The 26,197-nt window shown below is 46.1% G+C and overlaps 1 protein-coding gene across 2 annotated transcripts in view; it reads right to left on the bottom strand.

Annotated features, from left to right (window-relative positions):
• The window catches only part of NCMAP (non-compact myelin associated protein), a 34,553-nt gene extending 18,557 nt beyond the window's left edge, over positions 1-15,996 (bottom strand). The window contains exon 1 of one of the 2 annotated variants that reach the window (XM_088790539.1): positions 15,844-15,996. The gene's annotated coding sequence lies outside the window, so the exon portion shown is untranslated. Of the gene's footprint in view, positions 1-3,055; positions 3,105-15,843 lie in introns of those variants that run through there. The other variant, XM_088790541.1, reaches the window with a different exon arrangement.
• Between the last annotated feature and the right edge of the window lie 10,201 nt (positions 15,997-26,197).

The following is a 26,197-nucleotide window of genomic DNA, read 5'->3' as shown; positions in this document are numbered from 1 at the left end:
AGAGGATTCTCCAATGAAAAGGCCAGGTTCCTGCCAATTAGCCAATGGGGAAGTCGCTAGTTGACAAGCCAGCCCCCACACCCAGAGCTTCTCATTAACTTTTTTTCAGTACTTCATTTTTTAATTTATTTATTTAATTTATTTATTTTTAAGGAGGGCGCACCTCACAGTGTCCCATATGGGGATTGAACCAGCAACCTTGGTATGAGCACCACACTCTAACCAACTGAACTAACCTAACTTTTTTTTTCAATGAGCTTTTTAGTGCCTTAGGAACAGATAGCTAAGGGTCAACAGACCTTTGTGGGTAAAAGCCTCAAACATGATGAAGGGTTAGCAAACAAAACAAATGAACAGGTGGAGGCATTTAAATCAAACAGAGACAATATAAAGAGCAGAAGAAAACATCCTCAGAGAGATAAGATACTACACCTATAAAACAAGAGCAGGATGCTATGAGAAAAGAATATTCTGAGAACGAGAAAGGGCACTAGGAAATTTAAAAAATGACAAAAGAAATAAGAAATTCAATAGAAGGGTGGGAAAAATAATCGAGTAAATGTCTCATAAAGTGGAACAAAAAAGATAAAGTAGGTGAAAACAGATTATTCCAGGAGGTCCAACATCCTAATAAGAATTCCAAAAGTGATTAAATGGAGAAAATCGAGGGGAGGAAATTAACAAAGAATAATACCTAAAAATTTCCCAGACATGAAGGATATAAATTTTCACAATGAGAGGACCCTCTGAGTCCCCAGGACAATGAATAAAAAAGACAAGCTCATCATAACCTTTCAGAACACAGGGCATGAAGAGAATATCCCACACATGTCCATAGATTTTTTTTTTATTTTTTTTAAGGTCACGTACAAAGAATCAACAATCAGATGAAATCAGAACGGCACTAGATTTGACAGCAGCAGCACTAGAAGCTGAGACAACTCTCCAAAATTCTGAAGTGTGGCTTGCTGTACATGTCCAGCCTATACATATCCAGCCAGCCAAATTAAATATTGAGTGAAAGGTACAAGAATGGCATTTTGGGGCTGTCATGCACGGTGGCATGTGGGGTCTCTGGTCCTGCTTCCCACATAAGAACGCAGGATATGGCGAGGCCAAAAAGGAACACCCACGGAGCCATAGATAAGGGAGTCATACCACTATAGTCTCGCTGGTGGCTGGGTTGGCGACACAGGAAGCAGGATCCACATGACCTGCAACCTGCCGTCCGCTTCTCTGCCAACCAACCAACCCCACTTGCTAGCTGCAATCTGCCCTGCTAACTGCAATCCATGCTTGCTAGCTCAGCCACCATCTTCTTGCTAACCCCCATTTTCTGCTAGTGTAGCCATGGCAATTATATTAGTGGCCAATGGCTCACTGGTTACAGCTGATGGCCATCCAATCACAGTTGATGGCCATTTACTACCTGAGTGAACACATTTCCACGTGAGGGTGAGAGCCTGGAAACTGTACTCCTGGCCCTATCCCCACAGGGGCATGCGAAGATTTTTTAAAAATCCACTCCACACCATGCACCTTTTCCCAGGAAGCTCCTAGATGATAGGCCTTGCTCAAGTGGATGAGAAAACCAAGCACGAGAAGGGCACAGGATCCAGGGACCAGCAGTGCCCTGGAACAACCTGGGGGTGACCAATCCCACTGGGGGAAGGAGGGAGGTGCAAGGGGATTCCACCATCCAAGAGAAAAATGAAACAGTAGATTTTCTGATGTTTTGTCCAGACTGTAAAGGGATCTACTTTTCTATTGGCGTTTGGGGAATGAATGTGATAGAAAAACTAAACTCCTCTCTTTTCCTCCACAATATCTCTTTCACTACTCCCCACACCCTCTGTGGTGGCCCTCGGGGGCAACCCCTTGTGATCACAGAATTCTGTGGAACCCTGTCTGAAAACTACTAAGCGTACAGCGCTCTCCTTACAAATGGGGAAACTGAGGACCAGCAAGACCACCCAGGGGGATGAAGAGAGAAATGTCATTAGTAATTTATTTGGTGAGTTTTGGAGAACTCCTTTTGATTCATTCAAAACAAGATCAGTAACAACAATAGCAAGAACCAAACCACCCCTATATACGTGAAAGGGGTGGTAGATTTTGGGGGGGCGGGGGGGTGGTTATCACTTTGTGAGGGGTGTAAATGTCTAACTAGTACATTGCTTTGTACACCTGAAGCTGAAAAAAACAAAACCAAACAAAACCTGAAGGAAGGAGCACCAGCTGGTGAGTGAGATGTGAGATCCCACCTGGCCCGTGTGTTTTCCCCCTTAGCTTTCCTTTCCATCACTTTGCTGATGTAACTGCACTGAGTTTCTAAAAAGCACAGACTGAGGTTCCTGAGTTACTTCTAATTACCACCTATTAAGGCGAGACTACGTAGGTATAATTGAGTTTTGTACACCATGGAGAAGGCAACTGTAAAATTCTGGGGAAAAAATTTGGGTGTGGGAGTGCAGGGAAAAAACAAACATAAATGAGCACCAGCAATTTCCTTGGTACCAGGTACCCTGTGCTCTTGGGTATTTCCTTATTAAGAACCAAGGCCTGGGTGGCCGGTTAGCTCAGTTGGTTAGAGCTTGGTGCTGGTAGCACCAAAGTTGCTGGTTCAGTCCCCGCATGGGCCACTGTGAGTTGCGCCCTCCTTAAAAAAAAAAGGCCAAGGCCAGGTTATCTGATAATCTGAGTTTATCTCTAGCACTGACCTTTCAGTGGTCTCGCTCTGGACGCTCTGCAACTCCCTCCGCCTTTTCCAAGGGCTTGGTTAACCTCAACGTGTTTGTAATTAATGAGTGAAGGATGTAAACTCTGTCTGAAGTATCTGTACTTGAATACGAAATTCTAGGAAACTTAGTACTCCATAATCTTAACATGTGACATTCTTACTTTGAGTCTCAAGGTCCTGGTCTATGGAGCTCATCATCTCACCTGTTCAACAGAGTCACCACTGAAACCCCCCCAGAGAGCCCTGATGTGGGGGGCAAGAACCCTGGGCTGGAAGTTAGGAGTCCTGGGTTCAAGTCTTACCTCTGCTACTTACTTGCTGTATGACCTTTGGGAAAGTCACTTGTTCTGTCTGGACTTCAGTTTGTTCTCCGGCAAAATGCACAGCTGTGGCCCAGTGACCTCTCCCTCACGCTCTTTCCATCTTGTGACTCTCCCAGCTTTTAGGTTTGGTTCAGAACCTGGCCCCTCACCCTCCCCAAGGCTTGCCTGCCTCCCACACCCTCCATTTCAGAGAAACACCCTTCCCCTTTCCTGCCCAACCTCAGGCCTGGCAGGCGCTGGGCTGCCGAGGACAGGAGGTGGAGAAACCATCCCAGCCGTTCAAGCCTCCGCGGTGAGAGCTGGCCCTTGGCCAGTCACAATAGGCCCCGAGATACAGAGGGATGTTTGTCTGGGGGACCCAAGGTTTCATTTAAACCTTCTCTCACTTTGGCCCATAGCCTCTCTTTTCTCCCCTCCCTCTCTGGTGGCAGTGCCAGCCCCAGCTTTGTTAAGAAGTGGGATGTACATGTTTCACAGACCTAAGCAGCCCCTCTATGGGCTGGGAAACCTGACAAAAGGGTGTAGGGTGGCAGCGGTGAGGGTGGCCACGGTGAGGGTGGAAGGTGGAGATAGTAGGGGGGCAGGAAAGACTCTGGACAGAGCAGCGGGGCAGTAGAGAGGGTTCAGGAGAAGGGGCTGGTTCCCGGCTCCCTTACTAACTAGCCAAGTGACTGTGAGCAAGGTACCGCCTTCTCCTCTCCAGGCCTCAGTTTCCTCAGCTTTAAAATGGGGGTGATTGTCTCACCCTTATACTGTGGGGACTCAAATAAATAAAATGATAAACTTACAAATAGTGTGGTGTAGTGAAGAAAAGGGTTTGGAGTCAGTTGAACCTGAGTTCAAATCCCATATCTGTTACCTCTAAACTCACTGTCGTGGGAAATTTACTTACCCTCCACAAGCCTCATTTTCCTCATCTGAGGAAAAAAGAAAATCTGTGTATAATTAGGTAAGATTGTAAAGATCAAATAAGAACTGATAGAAAGCACCTTGCCCAATAAATATCCTCGAATGAAGAACTGGTCAGGACCACATCATGACTTTAGGGGACCCCACCCACCATAATAAATTTTCATGGGCGCTAAACATTCTTTTTTCTGGTGTGAGAAAAAAATTGAAACATCCCCTCCTCCAAAAAAAAAAGTTGGGGATTTTCCTCCCTCAATTTTAAAAGAAATTAAAACATTTTGGAGGGGCCTCAAGTCTATCTCAAACTGGGACATAGGATGGTGAAAAAGTCCCACACATTCTGGATGCTGTAGACCCCTCCAGTCTCATCCTTGCCTGAGCTCAGCCCTGTCAGTCCTTCCTACCCTGCCACAGGGCCTTTGCACATGCCAGAATACTATTGCCTCACCTACTGACACTTATACTTTCACCCAAGCGTTACTTCAAATGCCTGTGCTGTGCGCTGACAGCACCGTGTCCTTCCCTCACCACCGGTTGTAGTTAGCATCTTCCATTTGATAAACGGTTTGGGTCCCACTCCAGATTCTGAGCTCCATGAGTGCAGGGGCTGTGTCAGTTTTAATTCACCTTTTGAATCCCTAGCACCCCAAGAACTGCTTGGGACATGGTAAGTGTGACTGCATAGTCGCTGAATGAAATAAATGACTGGCTAAAATGAATGAGCAGTGTGTGTTCAATAATCGCTGGCTGAACTCAGCATGAGCAAGGATCACGCCCAGATCATCTGGCTCCTGCCTTCCCACCACCTCTGGCTGCCACAATGATGCAGGGGTGACACTAAGACACTAAGGCCCTGAGTGCTGTGGAGCTCAGACAGGGAGAGGGTGCAGAGCAGAGGGCTGGGGGGAGGGCAGGCTGCCTTGAGTGGCATCATGTGACCACTCTGTGGTGTCAGAGTGACCTCGGTCTGAATCCCAGTAATCTATGAATAGTTCATAGTTACTTGGTTCTAAGCACCCAGCCCTCTACTAAATTCTTTATGTTTGATTGTCTTCTCCACCTTAACTAGAACACATGTTATGGTTTAAAATTTTTATATGTGGAAATTGAGGCCTAGAGAGGTTAAGTAACTTGTCCAAGGTCACCCACTGAGGTGGGTTGTGAACCCAGGGAATCTGATTTAGAGTCTGTTCCATTGTGAGGGCACAATGATAGGAATAAACATTTAATAATCACTATGTGGCAACCACATTTATAAAAACTGTACAGGTAAGTTTATATTTTTATTTTATAACTCATTTCATCCCATTACAAACCTGTGAGGTGGGTATCACTATCTCCACCTTACAGGTGAAGAAACTGAGGTCCAGAGAGGTTAAGGAACTTGCCCTTGGTCACACAGCCAGCAAAAGGGGTGGAACTGGGTGGAACGCAGGCAGAACACTCCAGAGTTCACTCTTTTAACCACTCAACTTCACAGCTTCTGCTCAATGAATGAGCGTTATTATTATTATTATTATTATTATTATTATTATTTTACTGGGATTTTGTAACATTCTAGCTGGGAGGAACAGTGGGTGTGAAGACTAAGGGCAGCAATTGGGGATGAGCACATTCAGGAAGGGAAGTGTAAGATTTGGTGAGGAAATGAGACAGTGAGGGTCCCCAAGCAGTGGAGCTGAGTGTCCAGGGAAGGCCAGAGTGGAGGTTAGATGTGACAGACGTATTGGGGTAATTGGGAATTTACTCCATAGGGAGAAGCTAGCATGCCACAGCGATACAGATGTGACACTAAGACGTCTGCTCTCTCCAGAATCCCTGTGTTATGGATTTTGTGTGAGATGTTTGAAAATCCAAGAGTGTCAGAGCCAAATTGACCTGGCTCTGCTGGGTGGCCTTTGGAAAGTTACTTAACCTCTCTGTGCCTCCATTCCTTTTCTGTAAAATGGAGGTGAAAAAAACAGGATCTCCATCATAGGGTTGCTATTTGGGTAAAATGAGATAATGAATATAAAGCCCCTGGAGGAGTGCTTGGCACAAAGCATTCCTTTAATATATTTCATTTCTCTCCCCCCATGTCTAGGAAGATCTTCCCAAACACCCAGTCTCACCAGCATTAAGGCTAAAATCAGCGACTAATTTAGAACCACCAAGATCCCTGTAGACTCCAGGTCAATAGGTGAGAGAGGAAGAAGAAGAGAGGAAAATGTCAAGCTATCCAGTTTCAAAATGTGTCCACGACTGAGCAAAAAGAATAATTATAATCTATTTCCTTCTCCTTTCTGCTGTGTCAACTCGGGGTTATATAACTGAACTTCTCTGTGAGGTACCCCTTGGGGGCCTCCAGAAGGCAGGGTTGGCCGTGACATAAATAAATACTTCTGTGCTCTTTGCCCAGGTTCTGAGCAAACAGCACAGCCTGAAGGAGGTCGTGAGAAGGAGGAAGCTGGGTGAGAAGTGAGCTCTGGCTGGGACTCAGGAGACCTGTGTTCCAGGCCCAGCCCTGCCTCAAAGGACATGGACATTAGGTGACGAGCTTTCATTACAGAGTGACCTAGGAGGGGAGATTCCAGTGTGGGCTAGGGAGTCATGGAACCCTAGGTCAGCTCTCTTTGCGGACAGCATAAAGTCCACTCCCCACGCTGACCTGGCATCCAAGGCCTTCATGCCTCTCTTCTGCCTCCTCTCCCATCCGTCCCATCTTGGCACCCACACACAGCACCTTGGTTGGCTCTTCGCGAGTTTCCCCTCTGACAGTGTTTGTCCCCTCTCCTGGAATGTCCTCCCCTCCCTGTGAACTGGTGGAGTGGTGGAGTGGGCAGAGGTATGGGTTTTAGAGTTAGACCTGGGCTTGAATTCAGGCTTAGTTAAGTCATCTTGGACTCGTGACAACCCCCCTGAGCCCATTTCCTCATCTGTAAACTGGGCTTTGGGATTCTGGTCTCATTCCTTGTTGCAACAATCAAATGAGATAATAACTGCCAATAACAAGTGCCAATGACTTAGCCTTACTATATTAACCAGGCATGTGGAAGAGTTCGCACGCATAAGTCATTTAGCAATGCACACCAAACCTCTAGCCGTGTGCCTCATGCAGCCTGGGCCCTAAAAATGCTGGTTTCCCTTTCCTCTGAGACCTGCCCAAGCCTCCCCACCAATCTCAAGTAGGTCAGTCTCTTCTGAGAATCTTCCCAGCATCTCGCTGGTACCTCAGTTACAGCACTTATCACATGAAAGCGTTGTAATTAGTCAGTAGACAGGTCTGTCTTCCCTTCTAGTCTAGGAGCTCCCTGGGAGACAAAACATGCCTTAATCAGGGCCACTTTGCCACACTCAGCATGGGGTCTGCCACTTAGAAGGCACTTGAATGAATAAATGCATGAATGCGCACACACACATAGGCTGCATGGAAGAGATGTGCTTAAGCAGATGCCCGAGGATGGACTGGCTTTGAACATACACTTAACTGGCTGGGCTCTGAGTCCCAGAGCTCTGGTGATGGCCATAGGAGTCCCTTACTCAGCTCTCCATTCAGACCCCAGGGGCAAGTCATACCTTTCCCCGGGCTCTTACATTGCTTGGACTTGGACCATAACTTTTTATTCAATAACCAGGATACTGGTTGAGGAGTCCAAGAGGAGACCTGGAAGCTATGGAATGGATGTAGAAATACTGGAATTTCCAGGATAGCCCAGTGGCTTGTCAATTGTAGACCTACTTTCACAGAGCCTGGGCTGGCCATGCACCTTATCTAAGAAACGCTCAGTGTGTTGGGGGCAGTGTGCTTTGCACACTGTTGTGGAGCTGGGACATGCTACTGTGAAGAAAGGGAAATCACCAGCCTTCTTCCCTGCGGTCTCACTTGTTGGAAAAGGAATTAGAACAGGCTGCTGAGGTCTTAGCCTTGTGAACAGTGTCTCTCCATCATTTGGCTACAGAATAAATCCCTAATTCTTTGTCTCAGCAACCAAGGTCTTCTATGAACTTTTCTCAGTCTTACCCACCAGCACCTATCGCCTCCTTTTCTCCCAGACTGTAGGCAGAGTGAGTGACTTCCTGTCAACGAAACTCTCAGTATTGGGAAGCTGGCAGCACAATAACCCCCACCCCACATGCTCCTCTGCAAGTGACCGGGCCACTGCTCCCCTCAAGAGGCGGAGTCTATTTCTCCGCTCCCTTGAATCTAGGTGGGCTGCTAGGACCACTAGAATATGGCGGAAGTGACACTGGAAGTGACATGGGTATAGCCTTTCAGTGTCAGCTTCTGCTTCCTCAGAATCCTTGCTCCTGGGAACCTCCCTCTCAGATCTGACTGCCATGCTGTGAGAAGCTCAAGGCACACGGAGAGGCCACAGGGAGATGCACTCGTTGACATCCCCAGCTGTGCTCCCGACCCACAGCCAGCATCACTAGGTTGCCATATGAGGGAGACACCTTGGATACTTAGGCCAGTTGAGCCTTCAGGTGACTGAACATCTGGTGGAAACCATGTGAGAGACTCCCCGTGAGAACCTCCCAGCTGAGCCCAGTCAACCTATAAAGCCATGAGAGGAAACAATAATAAATGACTGTTGTAAGCCACTAAATTTTGGAGCAGTTGGTCACATCGCAATAGATAGCACATTGGTCTTCACTCCAGTACTCTCTTCCCAACTCTATACCAGTCTAAACCTTCCTCTGTCATGAGACCCAACAATTTCACACTGCCCAGGTCACCTCTTCCACTTATGACCATTTAAATAATTGTTTGCACCAATCATGATGGCTTGGTATCGAGATCCCTGGACCTACTTTTCCTTTAAAACATTTGTAAAGTTTATTCTAAACAGAAATTTTCTATCACTTCTGAAAATGGAAAACCAATGTCACTTGCCATCAATAGAAGGTAACAAAATAAATTGGACGACACCGATCGATGTCATTGATTCCAGCTGGACAGTGTTATCTCCCAAAATGTCTGAGCCCGAGGCTGGCCTTCTCTTTGTTGAAAAGATGAGCACGTGTTGCGGTGACACTGGTAGCCAGACCGAGTTCTAGTATCTGGGCAGTTGTAGCATATCAGCTTCGGGTCCTTGGATCACACGTCCAGTCATGTGTCCTTAAATTCAACAGATCCAGGCAACCTTGTGAGTCTCCCACTTTCCTGATCAGGACAGGCACTGTAGGTCCCCAATCTGGCCAGTTCTGCTGAGTTTTGGGATTCTTCAGGCTTTCCAATATTTTTAAAGAATTAGTTGTAGAAAATCCCTTTCTACCTAAAATGTGGAGTTCTGCTGTTTCTTGCACTGGCCTCTGACTTCAACACCCTCAACTTCCCATAGCTTCTGCAGCATCTCTGGATTTATTTCCTTCATTATTTAAGTCTTTCCTCCCCGAGCATTTTCAATGTGGGTCTTTGTGTAATCCACCTTCTGTGGTTTTATTTGCCTAAGAATATTTTTATGATGACCTCATGTTTGAATGACAATTTGGCTAGCTTTAAAATTCTGGATTGAAAGAAAGGGTTCTTTGCTTTCAATTCTTAATGACATTACTTTTTTACTTCCTTTATCAACTGTTGTTACTGATAAGCCAATTTGATTCTTGTTCCTTTGTAAGGGATGTTATTTCTCTCTGTTCTCTCCCTTTTTCATAGTCTCCATTTCACCCAATGCCTGTGTGTGGATTTTTCCTTATTTCTAGTTGAGTCCTTTCAATCTGAGTTCATTCATTTTTCTTTAATTCTGGAACATTTAATCTCCATTATTTCTTCAATTATTTCTTCTCCATTTCCATTTTTATTTTGGGACACCTATTTTTACTCTCCATACCGCTTAGCTTTGCTTTTTTTATTTATCTTTTTATATTTTCCTGCTTCTCTCTGGGACAGTTCTCAATCTGATCTTCCTCTTTACGAGTTAATTCAATTGTATCCATTCTGATATATTTTTTCATAGCTAATGTTTTCTCTTGGTTCTCTCCTATTACTTCTTATTCTTGAATTACTGTATGAATTCCTTCCCTTGTCTCCTTATATATAATAATGCTTTACAATCTTGGTCCATAGGGTCCAATAATTCTGCTTCAGCTGGCATATATAGCTTGATTTATTGCCTTTCTTTTATAGTAGTTGTACTTCTCAAGTGTCTAATTATTTTGGTGGGTAAGTTCAAGTTCCCCTGGGGGTGCTAGCTATCTGTCTGGTAACATGCCCTGGAAAGAGGCCAAAAGCTTACAGAGAGGAAAAAAGATGAGCCCCAAGGCAGAGAGCTGCAGACCTCCTCGGCTACCCCTTCCTGGCTGGCACTCTGCCTATATGACTGTCACCTTTGAGCTCCCAGCGAGAAGCAGCCTTGGTAGGAGGCAGATTCCTCTAGTGGGATTTCACAGGCTGGGGTGGAGGACCTGATGGAAGAGTGGCTGCCTGAGCCTTGTCTCTTAATCAAGTCTTCACTCCATCAGGGCTTTCAGTTGTCCCCAGACTACCCTGGGCTGTAGCTGCCAACTCCTGCACTCCAGGGACAGCACTCCAAACAGGTAAGCAAGTGTCTGTCCCTAAAGAGCAGGACAGTGGAAAGGTTGTAAGTTCAGGCTCTGAGGTCAAACTTTCATACATTCCACAATGAACGCTTGCATGCACCAAGGTGATGTGTGGGGTGAGAGGAAGACAGTGGGTAACTGTCCTTGCCATCATGGAGGTTATGCTGACAACAAACTAACACTCTCAGGTCCCAATCCCAGTGCTGCACCTTGGACAATTCACTTAGTCTTTCTAAGCCTCAGTTTCTTCATCTGAAAAATGAAGGTAATAGTGTGTCTGTCCATAGGGTTCCAGAGGTTTTTGGGAGACAATGCATGCCAAGTGATTCACAATGCCTGGCACACCGGGAGCTCCCCAAAATATTCATTATTATTATTACTATTATTATTACTATAACCAATGACATTGTTACTGGGGATTAGGTAGGAACTGGGAGCTGCTTTTAAAAGACGAATCTCCTTTGTCCTTTGGACAAGCCAGTTGCCCTTAAGATCTGTAATGGGAGCGAAGGGGGTGGGTGGAGAGACGTGGAGGACAAACAAAGCAAGTTCCATTTCTCTGAGAGAACTATTAATACCACTGGTCCCTTTCCCCCAGTTCTTTGCTTGTTTTTTTATTTTTATTTTTATTTTTTTTAATTTTAATTGTAAAGGGCAGTGCAGTGAGGTCGTCAGAACTTCCACAGCGATGGGCGTGGGCTGGAATCCCAGCTGTTTCTCCTTCGCTCCAGACCTAATGTCTCCACTAGATACAGGAGACAAAGTGCCCAGGGCCCACAGAACTTTTAGGGACCCACAAAAATGTTTTCATTTCTTTCCAAATCAGAAGAAAAAAGCAACTTTTAGATCGAAGAAAAAATTTTTTACTCTACCAATGCAGTCATTAATATAACTGTAAAAATTTTTTATGGAAGAAGGGGACCATGACGGCCAACTTGCCGAGGGCCCCGGGAAGTCAGAATGCATCCCTGGTCAGCTCTGTGACAACCAGGAAGTTGCTTCTGTCTCTGAACCAGGGAATATTCTGCACTTCCTGGGATGCAGTGGGTGTTAAAGGGGCGGAGACATGCAGAGCATTTAGCAGTGTGTAGGCCTAGCAAGCTCTCAGGAAACATGAGTTAACTATTTCCCTCTGTGAGGCTAAAATCTTAGGAAACCTGGAGGAGGGTTATGGGATTGGGTACCGCCGTGTGGGGGGAACAAATCACACAATGCTTTTTATTGAGCAACTGACTGAAGAGACAACCTCAGGTGGAGGAATAGATGGAAGCTTTAAAGCAAGGCCATATGTGCTGGGTGTCTGCAAGAAACCAGATAGCAGCAAGAGTTGTCTCTGAAGTCCCAGCACAGGCCCTGAGGCAGGTATTAACTCTGAAGAAGTGGAATGAATGAATGAACGAATGAATGAGTGACTGACTGACGAGTGAATTGTGGAGGGATTTAAAAGCCCTGAGGTTGTTGGCCCTAAAAGTTGGCTCAGCAGGTCCGAAGACACAAACAAGTTTCTCGAAAGGGGAAGGGAAACTAATATTTATTAAATGGTTGCTGTGGATTTTGTCCAGTGTAATAAATCAGGAAACTGAGGCTCAGAGAAGTGATGTGGCTTGAACAAGATCCCACAGCTCAAAAGCAGAAGCCTAGGTCCCTGCTCTTAGCTCTTACCTCACTGCAGGCACTTCTGCCCAAGGCTGGCGCTTCTGCCCAAGGCTTGCTGGACCTCCAGGGTCTGCACCAATCCCTGAGATGCCAGCACTTCCAGCACCACCCACTCCACCTCCTCCGGGCCCCCCAGCAGCTCAGGAGTGTCCGGCCTAGACAGGAGGCCTCTCAGAACAGGCCTGGAAGCTGGCTGAAGAACAGCCTCTCTGTCTTAGAGATGGGCACACCCTCTTCCTTAGGCCAAACTACAGCCACCCCCCCACCCAGGAGTTTCAAACCACATGAGAGGTTCCAGCCCACAGCTACACTCCGGCCCCACCCCCTCAGCTTTACCTACACCCAGCCCTGCGCAGGAATCCTCGGAGACTGACTGGCCAGCTTTTGCCTTCCTCTATTCCTGCCTCCTCCTGCCTACTGAGGATCTATAGGTCTGATAAGAAATTGGAGAGAAAACAAAGAGGGATCCATTCCGCCAGATCCCAAAGCGAAGAGTGGGATGCCAGAGGCCAGGATGCCAATAAAGGCACCAGGAGGCGGATGGATGGAGCTGGGGACGACGATAGGAGCAGTATGCACGGGGCTTGAAAATCGTCCAGTTGAAATAAACAGGCTGCTGCTTCCAGACAGCCCTTAGCTGTCAGCGTGCAGAGTGTGCATCTTAACACAGGCACTACTGACCAGCAATGGTTCAGCCTAGGTTAGAGAGGCTCCTATTTTGGATCATTTGTCTTCATTATCAAATATGTATCTTAAAAGAAATAAAAGTTAACATATGTAATTTTAGGTCTTTATTTTCATCGTACATGTGTTTTTCTTTTTTAATTAAAAGGGTGTACTGAGCAACTTAAAATCCACTTTACCTTTCTTTTTTTTTAAAAAAAAAACCTTTCTTTGCATTTTATTAGGTTGGAAAATAAAGGGAAGTGTTGCTGCATGTTAATTCCCAGAGCATTTCATAACCCACTGCATGACACGAGCCCTTGGAAGTAGGAGACTTGAGATCTCCTTTAACACTCCATGACTGAGCATACCTCAGTCTCTCAGGACCCCCACTTCCCCACCTTTAAATGGATGGTGCCCTCTATTACCGTGAAGGGCCCCTGAAGCTCTAACACCCTGTGACCCTGTGACCCAGAAGCACTGGGATGAGGATGAGCGTGGACATTGCTTTCCTCTTCTCGGAGCCCCGAAGAGTCACAGGGACTCATGATGTGTTAAGGGCAAATTATGAGCAATGCTGGAAAGTGTCACAAGGAGAAGCTTCAAACTTGGCTCTTTTCAGGGGTACAGTGCCTCTTGTCTCCTGTTGCTATGTTGCCCCACATCTCTCACTTCCACCTCAGATCTTTGCTTCTCACCCCAGGGAGATGGAAACCCCACATGGCTGCCTGCCAGGAGCTAGAAGGTCCCTAACTTTGCTTAGAGCGGCTCCAACTCAAGGACACAGCTCCCTTTGGGCCTGAGGCGGGAGTGGCCACAGTCCAGTGGTGTGATCTGGAGCTCCGGAACCGGCCCAGGGGATAAGGTGTTGATACGAAACCACTGCAGCAGATTCTCCCCCAGACCAGCTTGTCCCTCTAACCCAGCTCACTGTGTGTCTAGCTCACTACACACACCGGTAGTGGGCTCACTTGGCACCGCGGTGCCCCCTTCAGCTACCTTACCACCAGCAGGAACAAGGTGAGGAATTCTCACCCTCATGAAGGGGTCCTGAGAGCCCCTTCCCCTTTTCATCTTTTGCTCCTTCAGGCACCCTGGTCCTTTGCTGTGTCTTGACGTCCCTTCCTCCCTCCCCTACCCCTGTAACCTTGGGGTGGACACTTAGAGGACGTGAGAAAGGTACTTGACCTACCTAGGGTTCTAGCTCCTTCGTCTACTCCCATGTGGCCGCTGGAGTTAGGATTCCAGGATTTTGTGTGCCCTCCCCTACTTCTGTGCTCTGGTTCTGACTATCACATCGCCCCTCCCCACACCATAAAAGCGGGGTCTGAGCATTCAGAACGAGTCGCCCCAAGTTGTGCCTCTGTGGTATGCAGATTGTATTGAGCTAAAGGCAACTTTAGCCTCAAGCTCAAGAGAAATTTCTGCCCCTCTCTTAATTACCTAGAAGAACTTGAATTAGGGGCTTTAGCCCATGATAAGAGATAATCAGGGATAACTTCTTTGACCCATCCACAGGGCAGGGCAAACTTCTGCTTACAAACATCTGCCCTTATCTTCCTGCGATGATCTTTTGAAGCTCCCAAGGCACATTACCTCATCCCTACCTCAGAATGTTTTATACACCCATGTTCCCTTCTATCTCTGAACCTCTCATGCATGTGGGTTTCTGACTCTCTCAGGTATGCAGGGTCCCCATACATATGTATGTATTAAATTTGGTTATTCTCTCTTGCTAATCTGTCTCATGTTCCTTTGACCAGCTGAAAGAACCTTGAGGGTAAAGGAGAGCTTCTTCCCCACCGGGGTGCCCCTATTCTGATACTCTGGGCTTACAACATTTACACTGTTCCATCCACCTAGACACTGTCTCCTATATCCATACTCATCTGTTAGGATCTGGCCATCTCTAAATTCACCACTATTTGTTGACTGTTAACCACATGCCAAGCATTCATCATTCATTCAACAAATACTAGTGAGACCTGCTATATTCAAGCACTATATATATATATATATATATATAATGGTGAACCAAATAGACATTGGGTCCTTACCCTGAGGAGCTATATATAGTCTAGTGAAAATTAACAGCTTACACTGAGTGTCTGCTATATACAGACCCTCTACTAAGCACTTTATATGGATCATCTGACTTTGTCAGAAAAATTGCTTCATTTAAGGAGCACATCAAACTGAACCAAAGAGAAATGAACGGTTCTGCCCAAGGCCAAGTTAGACACCCAGCTAAGGGCAAAGCTGGAATTCCCACTAATAGAGGGCGTCCTTGGTCCCTCTAAGCTAACCCTTCTGTGTGCACACCCATTTCTTCCTCCCACCCGGGCACCCAGACCACAGAACTGGAGCCGCTCGCCGTGTCTTTCCTCTGGAGCAGCTAGTTCAGTGAGCCGCCTCCGCTCCCTTCACTCCCCTCACCCCCGCCCGGGAGCTGTTCCCAACGTGTTTGCTGAACTGGCCGATCTGAACTAGAACCCTGGGTTCCTCCCCCTGGTGTGGGTTTTCATCTAATTGAATCGCATAGCTTCCTTCTGGACTGACTCCGGCTCCAGACCGACCCAATGAGACACCCATTTTACAGAGGAAGCAAACACGGGTCCTGAGTCGTTCAAGATCCCTTCTGTCTCCTGGCTGGTGGGCTCAGTTCCCTTTTTTTCCGTGGGAAACGACCTGCCTTCCGAATACCAGGAATATCAACCCCCAAACGCGGGCTGGTTCTCAGGGCGCTTCTCCGCGCTGGGCTGAGCTTGTGTGGCACTATGGGCACCTTTACGCACGTCCCATCCCCACCGCCGAACTGGAGAAGATCAACTTCCCACCACCCGCCACCGCCGCCCTGGCGCACACACCCCAGGCACTTCCTCCAACGAAGGTGGGGGCTACACTGAGACCGCTCTTGCCTCCACCACCCCCGGCTCTCCTTCGCGGAGCGCGGCCGGCAGGTGGACAGCAAGCCGCTGGGCCTGGGCTGGGCCGCCGGGGTTCCCCCGGACCCAGGCACCTGGGGCCTCTTACCTGCTCGCGTGAGTCCCACGCGCCGGCCGGCTGCGGGCTTGGCCTCCCGCTGGCGCCACCGCCTCCGCCGCCGCCGGGGCTCTACCCGCCTGGGGACCCCGCCTCCGGCCCGCCCCGCCCCGCCCCGCGCAGGTGATCCGAGTGCCCCGGCCTCGGGGCCCGTCCTGGGGGCGCCAGACTCGGGGCCCTGGAGTGGCGGCGCCTCCCCGTGGCGTCCTCGTGCCTCTCCCGGGCCGGGGTCCTTTTGGGGATTCCAGTTGTAGCACCGCGGGGCGCTCAGGACACCAGACTGTGTCTTCCAGGTCCGACTACTCTGAGGGCGAGGCGGGAGGAAGGGGCCGTACAAACTCGCCCGGGTGAATGGGGGCTGCGGGGTTTGGGGTATGTGTCTTTACAGTGGGATTGTGCTAATCTGACTGAAAGGTTTGGAGGCAGGATGGAGTTTAGACAATCACTAAGTGTCACGCCTGGACGTCTGACCCCTGGCAACTATCAAAAATTCCACTCTGCAGAATCAGACTGGTTTATTGCTGTATCCCCGGAGCCCAGGACTCTAGCCACGTCCCCGTCCCTTCCCTCCCTCCGCCCCCCCCCCCCCCCCCCAAACAATAAGGCCCTCATTGGATATTTACAGAAAGAGGGAAGACATTTTAGAGAGGGGAAACTCAATCCCTTTCTTTTTACAAATGGGGAAACTGAGGCCCAGGAAGCAGAGGCGAGTTGCCCAAAGTCACACAGCAGGTGAGTGATGGAATCAGGAATACAGCTAGGTTTCCTCCTTTTGTTTTCAAATTATTTGCAGAAGGTGATTGATTATGGGCCTATTGCTTTGGCAGGGTGCCTGTGAGATGGTGAAGGTTTCTAACTTCCTCCAGAGCAGACTAAGAACTGAGAGTCTAGTGTTTTCATGGGAAACTCCAAGGCGGTCTCTATCGATAAGGATTGATTCGCAAGTATAATTCTATGATTCTACTTCTTCACCCAAAGACACAAAAAACAGTCCTTGGCTTCACAGACTTTCCCTGTGATGGGAGAGGCAGAACTGTCCACAAAGCAGGGGGCCATAAAGGAACAGAGGAGAACCTAGTAAGCGGGTGCTCTGGCCCTGAGATCTGAGCTCTGTGGGGCCACTTCAAGCTGCTTCCAGAAGCTCGGGCTGGGTTGCATGTGGGGCAAGGGCTTAGCATTCACATGGTCTCAGGTTCCAATCCTGACTCACTGCTTACCAACTGCAAGGCGGGAGCATGTTGTTAAACCTCCCTGAGACTCAGTTTCTTTCAGTTGGATAAAGACAATGTACTTGCCTCGGTAGAGTTGTGGTGAGGATTACAAACGAGATAACACTTGCCAAATACTGGATAAATAAGAGAATTATACTAAGTGGTAGGGACTGGGCAGGGGGACATGTTGACACAAAGAGGACCTTGGCATCTCTGGGTAGGTCCCCCTGTGCAGGATTTGGTGGTCTCCACCATTCTGTCATCCATGACTCCACTCCACCTTCTGCTTTCTCCCTTAGTCCAGGCCAAGCAAGCCACAGGACACCGGCCATATCAGAATAAGTGTGCACACACTTATTGTGAGAGATTTGGGAAGGAAACTATCTCTCACCAGCCTCCCTCATAAAGAGTTGACCTGGGTCAGATACCTGAGCCAAGCCCAGTAAGGTAGACACATAAAAAGGCTCAAGCTAACCTTCATCTTTCATTTTATTCATTCTTTAAGTTCTCCCGAATGTTCGCAAAAGGCCAGGCACTCTGCAAGGTGGGACAGTCACTGCGGTCTCTGCTTCATCCTGTAGACTTCACCTTCCAGTGCAGGTGAGGGGAACAGCTGACACCCAACCAGAAAAAATGGTAACACATGAGAACAACAATCTGTGAAAAGTTCTGTGAAGGAAGTAATAACGTGTTGTCATTGATCATTATTAGAAGGGGGACAGATATCTGCCAGGAAAAGATAGGTGTGGGGGAGGAACAAACTTTCCTCTACCCTCAAGTTTCTTTTGGCTGGTCTAATAATCTAATAGACATGAGACAGATTAGCAAGAGAATAACCAAATTTAATACGTATGAATGAGAACCCCACAACACAAGTGGTTCAGAGACAGAACGAGAACATGGATATACTTGACATTCTGAACTAGGGATGAGGTAATGTACCTTGGGAGCTTCAAAAGGTCATTGCAGGATGATAAAAAGAGCAGATGTTTAGTAAATAATAGTTCAGCCCTGCCATATAGATAGGTCAAAAAGGTTATCTCTGATAATCTCTTATTATGGGCAAGGACCCTAATTCAAGTTCTTCAAGGTAGTTAAAGGGAGGGGCAGAAGTTTCTCTTGAGCCTGAAGCTAAAGTTGCCTTTAGCTCAAAACAATCTGCATGCCACAGAGGCACATCTTGGGATGGCTAGTTCTGAACCTCCAGACAGGTGAACTGAGGCCTGAAGGACAAGCAGGCAGGTATGTCATATGGGAGTGGGGACTGGAGCTGGGGAGCATTCCAGACAGAGGGAAAGCCCATAAGGCCAGTGTGGTTGACTGGAGGAGGGGTCGGGGACAGAGTGGACAGGATGAGGTCAGAGGCAGGAAGAGATCAGCTCTTGTGAGGTCTTAGAGGTTAGAGTGAGGAGTCCAGATTTTGTTCCAAGGACCATGGGGAGTCGAACCGGCAACCTTGTGGTTGAGAGGACACGCTCCAACCAACTGAGCCATCCGGGAGCTCAGCAGCAGCTCAGCTCAAGGTGCTGAGTTCAATTTTAGTTGCAGGGGCGCTGCCCACCATCCCTTGTGGGAGTTGAGGAATTTAACTGGCAACCTTGTGGTTGAGAGCCCACTGGCCCATGTGGGAATAGAACCCGCAGCCTTCGGAGTTAGGAGCATGGAGCTCTAACCGCCTGAGCCACCGGGCCGGCCCCTGAGCTACGTTTTTAATAGGCCACTCTGGCTGGCTGAGAAGAATGGCTAAAGGGAGCTCAGGGAGGAGGGCGGTGTGGAATGGGGTAACAGTGAAAGTGAAGAGAAATGGTCAGATTTGGGATATATTCTGGGGAAAGGGCAGACAGGGATGGGTAGGGGGAGGAAGATTCAAAGAAGGTCATATGCTTTTGACAAGATACATGCACTCCCATGTTTACTGAAGCATTATTCACAGTAGCCAAGATACGGAAACAACCCAAATGCCCATCAATGAATGAATGGATAAAAAAGATGTGATACATATACACAATGGAATATTATTCAACCAAGAGAAAGCAAGCTATCCTCCCATTTGGGAAACGTGGATGAACCCTAAGCATATATGCTAAGCAAGTTATGTCAGGCAGAGAAAAGCAAGTACTGGATGATATCACTTGTACGTGGAATCTAAAAAAGTTAAACCTGTAAAAAACAGTAAAGTGATGGTTATCAGGAAATGGGGAAGAGGGTAGATAACAGTGATTAAGAATGATAGTGTTTAAAGGTACAAACTTGTAACAAACGGTTAATAAGCCATAGACAGCTAATGCACTGTATAAAGAATATAGACAATAATATTGTCCTATAATGATTTAATGTGGTAAATATTGCTACATCGACAATTACATAAATGTATCAAAGTAACACACGTATATCATAAACGTACACAATGTTACATGTCAAATTTACTCAATTTAAAAAAACAACAAGGAACCACCATGTGGCAGTTTGGTTGCTGATGAGTCAATCATGACCCCAGCAGTGGAAGTTTCCACAACCAGTCACTGACCCCACTTCTCTCTGAGCTGGCTGCAACTCAGGCACCCTTAGGTCTCCCCTGGATTTTACAGCCCCAGAGTCTGAGCCCAGGGAGGCAGGGAAACGTGCACACTGCATCACAGGTCTAGGCAGAAGACTCCTAACTCCCAGTCTAGAACCAGCCTGACCCACCGGCCTTGATTTATTCCTCAGGCAAAGCAGGAACAGGTCATCTAAGGTGCCCCATCAGGCAAAGGAACAAGACTATTAAATGATATTCCAGGGCTGGCATGGTGGCTCAGGTGGTTGGAGCTCCGTGCTCCTAACTCCGAAGGCTGCCGGTTCGATTCCCACATGGGCCAGTGGGCTCTCAACCACAGGGTTGCTGGTTCAACTCCTCGAGTCCTGCAGGGATGGTGGGCTGTGCCCCCTGCAACTAGAAAATGGCAACTGGACCTGGAGCTGAGCTGCGCCCTCCACAACTAAGACTGAAAGGACAACAACTTGAAGCTGAACGGCACCCTCCACGACTGGGATTGAAAGGACAACAACTTGACTTGGAAGGGGGGCCTGGAGGTGCACACTGTTCCCCAGTGGAGTCCTGTTCCCTTTCCCCAATAAAATCTTTAAAAAAACAAAATGATATTCCATATGTAAAAACTGGAAATGACCACAATTCCAAGTGATGGAGAATGGCTAAGTCAATTGTACTTCATAATTGATGCACCAGACATACAAATATTCAGGCATCTCCAACAGGTGGAGATGTTGTGGGTTATAATAAAAAATAATATATAATAAAAAACATATATTTTGGTCTTCACCCACCGCTCCTGGCTCACAGCTCCCCAAACCCTTCTAATTCCTAAGTGACTAGAGCAAGAGGGGGCATCTTTTGTTATAATATCTGGCTTTTGTCCTTAGTTCCTGAAATTGCTTCAGAGGGATCAAGGTGAAGTGGACATCTGTTATTCATAACAAACCCCTTTCAGCCACACCTGAATTTGTGTTAATGAGATTATTTTAAGGAAGCCTCTAGTAAACTTACAGATGGAAGCTGATTGCCAGCCAAGCGATTAGAGGGTTGGGACTTTCAGTGCCTCCTCCCACCACCAGCCCCAGCTCCACATCCAGGGAGGGGAAAGGGGCTGGAGGTGGAAGCAATCACCAATGGCCAATGATTCAATCAACATGCGTACACAATGAAGCCTCCATAAAAACCCAAAAGGACGAGTTCAGAGAGCTTTCAGGTTGAATAGGAATGCGTCCAGGGTGTGTGCACACCCTCAAGTCCACAGGGACTGAAGCTTCTGTGCTCAGGATCCTTCTGGATCTCACCTTATGTATCGCTTCATCTGGCTGCTCATTCATATCTTTTAATATCGTTTGTCATAAACTGGCAATCTAGTAAGTAAACTGAGTTCTGTGAGTCCTGAGTTCTGTGAGCCGCTCTAGCAAATTAATCAAACCCAAGGAGGGGGTCATGGGAACCTCTGCTTTATACCAGGTCGTCAGAACCACAGGTAACAACCGGGACCTTGGATTGGCGTCTGAAGGGGGCGGTCTGTCTTGTGGGATCTGACACTATCTCCAGGTAGTGTCAGAATTGAATTGAACTGTAGGACACCCAGCTGGGAGCAGAGAATTACTTGGTGTGGGAATCCCCCTGCCTCTTCCAACATTTGGTGACCAGACGTGTCAGAAATTAAGCAGGGTATTGCGAGTAGAGGGGACACAGAGTGTGTTTTTCCATGAGTTTATAAATAGAAAGTGGAGATGGCACACGCAAACTCTGACAACTATATAAAATGTATGTCTGTAAACTGATTAAGATTTGAAGGGAATTTGGTGGAATATAAATAAAGCATAATGATTTTCCATGTTCTTTTGTGAAGATAATAATGTTTCTATAAAACAGTTTCATAAGTCAATGAAAATTGCTTATAAAATTACTCAACAAACCACCCGTTTCAGATGTACCATATGGATTCTTAAATGCTTGGAGATTTAAAAATAACACACACACACACACACACACACACACACACACACACACACACACACCTGCTCTTTCCACATAGAAAATACTCAAATGCATTGAGTTAGCAGAGGGTGCTGCTGCAAACCAGCTTTTGAGCACCTGGGTTTTTATCTCCTGGCCAGGACTGTGCAGTCTCTCACTTCTCCCCTCAAAGCCTTAATCTACTGTTTATGGCCTTTGAGATGGTTGCTGGGGAAACCAGACAAATGTCCTGAAGGATTAGAATGCAATTTCAGGGAGGAGATGAAGCACAGAGAAATCATGAATCCAGAGAAATACAAGTCCATTTGACTGATTAATCCAGTCACAAAAAGAAAAGACAAAAAAGGGAACCCATACCTAGGCCAATTGATTTTGAAATCAATTCCTTGTCTCTCAGCCAAGGGGGTGGAGAGAGCAAAGGCCCAAAAGACTCAGATGTCACAGTTCTTAATTATCTATAGGGCACACAGTACAATTTTTCACGTGGCTGCTCCCCACATAAACATGCGCTGTGAGGTACCCAGAAATGAGATCCAGAGCATGCGGACACGCTTTCCCGCAGCCATTGTCCTACATTCGAGTTAATTCCCATTTCACCTCTGGGAACATCTGTGCCATGGAGGGACAGGAAAGAAGAGAGTGTCGGAGGATGGGCCAGGTGTCTATAACCCTCAGCAAGTCCCCTGCTCTCCCTGGACCTCTGTTTTCTCTTCTGTAAAGTGGCAGGGGGACTGTTTGGTCTTTGAGGCCTCTTCCAGCTCCATGGGAAGTTTGATTGACATGACTGCCCCTTTTCACAGCCAGCCCAACTCATTTTTATGCTACATTTTTAGGAACCCTTTGATTCAGTTTCAGTGTATTAGCACAAATCATTTGCAGGTAATTACAAGGGAAAAACTTCTGTTCCCAGAATGAAAATGAGAGGCTGTAAATTAAGTTAAGCCCTTCGACCATCAGCAGAAGCTGCTCTTCCTCAAATTGGCAAAGAAATTGTGCTTTTTCCCCTAGGATTCTAGGAGCACTTCCAGACAGCAGTTAGCCCATTTGCAGCTATCTCAGCTGCTGAATTCCCTCTCTCCTGGTAACTTCTGGGTCCATCCTAACATCAGTCACTCTAGGAAACCCAGAGTGAGGGTGGAAAGAACACAGAGAGAAGATGCAGCATGACAGCTATTTCATTTCCTTGCTATGTGACCTCAGGCAGATCTCCTAACCTCTCTGGGCTTTTGTTTACTCTTCTATTATTCATTCATTCATTCAACCAGTATTTATTGAGTGCCTGCTATGTGCCAGCAGTGAACAAAAGAGACAACCACTGCCCTGATGAAGCTTACATTCTGATGTTGAGGAAAATAACACAAATAAATAAGCCAATGATATGGCATGTTAGAGGGTGGTAAGTACCCTAGAGGGGAGGTGGAATAGTGATATCTGTCTGCTGTATACTGCTAAGGGCTGTAATGAGAACTGAGTGAGTTAATGCTCCTAAAATTACTTCCTCAAACAATAATGGGCTGTGCAAATATAAAAAGTAATTATAATACTGTAAATGGACATTTTGTTAAATGAAAAACCACTTATATAGATTCTAAAGGCCAAGAAAGTCTATGATCCAGGGATGGAGAACCCAAGTCAGCTTGAATCATGGCCTGGGGATGGAAGGGAACTTGAACATCAGGGGGTCGCAGGCCTAGCTGTCCCTTAGAATCACCTGAGCGCTTTGAAAATCTGAGGTTAAGATGCACTGCAGTCTCTTGAACCAGAGTCTCTGGGGGTGGGGCCAGACATTCACTTTTTTAATTTTTTTTTATTTTTGTTGCAAGCTGCCCAGGTGACACTAATGTGTGATCAGGGTCAAAGCCTCATCTAGCCACAGAGAAGGAGTGACTTGCCCAATGGCTGGCCCCCCAGCCTGAGGTCTTTTCTTTCTCAGGCACAGTGTCACTGCAGATCGCTCAATACCTCATTCCCCTCAGTGCTGGGAGCCCCCACAGGATGTCATGGCCTCTCCTCCCACTTTCCTGCAGGCTGGAGTGTCCCTTTCACTTGGAGGCTAAGAAACTGTGTGATTTCTGTGATCAGGCTGCCAATCATTCCAAATTCAATTCTGTTATGGGCTGACTTGTGTCAAAACGTATACCCCCACCCCAATTCATATGTTGAAGTCCTGATCCCTAGTACCTCAGATATGACTATATTTGGAGATAGGGCCTTTAAAGAGGTAATTATAGTAAAATGAGGTTACATGCATGGGCCCTAATCCAATATGATTGGTATCCCTATAAGAAGAGGAGATTAGACTTTTGTTTCCTTTGCCTAGATAGCCATTCCTTCCAATGCCATTTAGTCAAAATCCTGCTTCTCCTACAAGCCCTAGTTCATTTTGTTTTTTTCTAGCTTCTTAAGTTGAATGTGTTGTTTATTTAGACTCAGTGCTTTTTGCTTTCTAATACACGTACTTAAGGCTACTATGCATTTTCCTCTGAATACCACCATGGCTACTTCCCACAGGTCTTAATAGGGTGCACTCTCACTGTTCATTTCCAAAAACAATTTTATTTTCCTCTTTAACTAAAGAGCTATTTAGAAGGGTAGTGTTAGATTTCCAAGTGTTTAGGTTTGTTTTTCTATCTTTTTATTGTTAATTTCTAATTTTATTACATTATGGTCAATGAATGTGGCATATAGGTGCTACAGACTGAATGTTTGTGCCCCTTCCCCAAATTCATGTTGAAATCTAATCCCTAATGTAACAGCATTTGGAGGTGGGTCCTTTGGGGGGTGATTAGGTCATGAGTGTGGAGCCCTTGTGAATGGGATTAGTGCCCTTGCAAAAGAGAACTCAGAGAGAGATCCCTTGCACCTTCCACCATGTGAGGACATAGTAAAAAAACAGCTGGCTATGAACCAGGAAGCGGGCTCTCACCAGACACTGGGCCTACTGGTGCCCTGATCTTGGACTTCCAGCCTCCAGAACTGTAAGAAATAAATTTCTGATGTGTATTAGTCACATAAGTCTATAGTATTTTGTTATAGCAGCCTGAACAAACTAAGACTATGGGATTTCTGCTTTTTGGAATTTGTTGAAAATTTCCTTATAGCCTACTGTTTGATGATTTTTAGTGATGTTCAGTATATGCGTGAAAAGAATGTATAATAGTGCTCTTTTGGGTACAGAGTTATATATATAAAAATACACACATATAATCTATTATAGGTAATTGATCACATAACTGTATATCATACTATTTTGATAATTATGTATATTACATAATGTATATTTTATGTTATATCCATTAAATGTAATATATAATTAAGCTGTTTAATTTTTTGTTTAAATTTTTACTATTCGTATTTATTTTTTGTCTACGTGATTGATGAAGTCAAGGAGTCAGCAGGATTGGATCCTACTGGGGGCTCTGAGGGAGAATCTGTTCTTGCCTCTCTCTTGGCTTCTGGTGGTGGCTGGCAATTCTTGCCATTCCCTGGCTCTTAGAACATCATTCCAATCTCTTTTTCTGTCTTCTCATGGCATTCTCTTTGTGTGCGTCCATGTCTAAATTTCCCTCTTCTTATAAGGACACAAGTCATATTGGATCCAGGTCCCACCCTCATCCAGTGTGACCTCACATTAACTTAATTACATATGCAAAGGTCACATACACATATTCTAGGTGGACATGAATTTTGGGGGACACTATGCAACGCATTAAAGAGCTGAATACACATTTCTCCAAAGATATACATACAGCTTTTAAGTACATGAAAAATGTTCAACATCATTAGTTACCAGAGAAATGCAAATCAAAACCACAGTGAGATGTCACTTCAAACCCATTAAGATGGCAAAAATACAAAAGACAGATAAAAATGAGTGTTGTTGAGGATACGGTGAAATCGGAACCCTACTGGTGTGAATGTAGAATGGTGCAGCTGCTGTGGAAAGCAGTCTGGCAATTCCTCAAAAACTTAAAACATAGAGTTATACATGACCCAGCAATTCTACTTCTAGGTATATACATGCAAGAGAATTGAAAACATATGTCCACACAAAAACTTACGCATGATGTTCATGGCAGTATTGCAGATAATAGCCAAAAAGCAGGAACATCTCAAATCCATCAACTGGTGAATAAATAAACAAAATGGGGTATAATGAAATATTTTCAACCACAAACAGGAATGAAGAATGCATTCTATGTACATGGATGAACCTTGAAAACATGCTAAGTGAAAGAAGGCAGACTAGACACAAAAGGCCACATGTTGTGAGTCCATTGATAAGAAATATCCAAAACAGGCAAACCTGTGACAGAAACTAAACTAGTGGTTGGAAAATTAGTGGTTGCAAATGAGCAGGGAAGGAGAGAATGAGGAGTGACTACTTATGAGAACAGGGTTTCTTTTTGAGGTGACGAAAATGTTTTGGAATTAGATACTGGGGATGGTTTTGCAATCTTGTGAACAAAACTTACAATGAGAAAAAAATGGAAGGATACAGTATGAGTAAAATTTTATAAAGTCATGCAATCTAAATAAAGTTGTGATATTATTTCCTTCTCTGGATCTTTACATTTCTAAAAAGGTGCAATACAATGAAACCATGACATAAAGT

Source organism: Rhinolophus sinicus, chromosome 14 (assembly GCF_057876585.1).
Source record: "Rhinolophus sinicus isolate RSI-liver-muscle chromosome 14, RSI-T2T, whole genome shotgun sequence".
Lineage (NCBI taxonomy): Eukaryota > Metazoa > Chordata > Mammalia > Chiroptera > Rhinolophidae > Rhinolophus > Rhinolophus sinicus.
The sequence above is the reverse complement of the archived record's forward strand: the minus strand, read 5'-3'. Positions and strand labels throughout refer to the sequence as shown.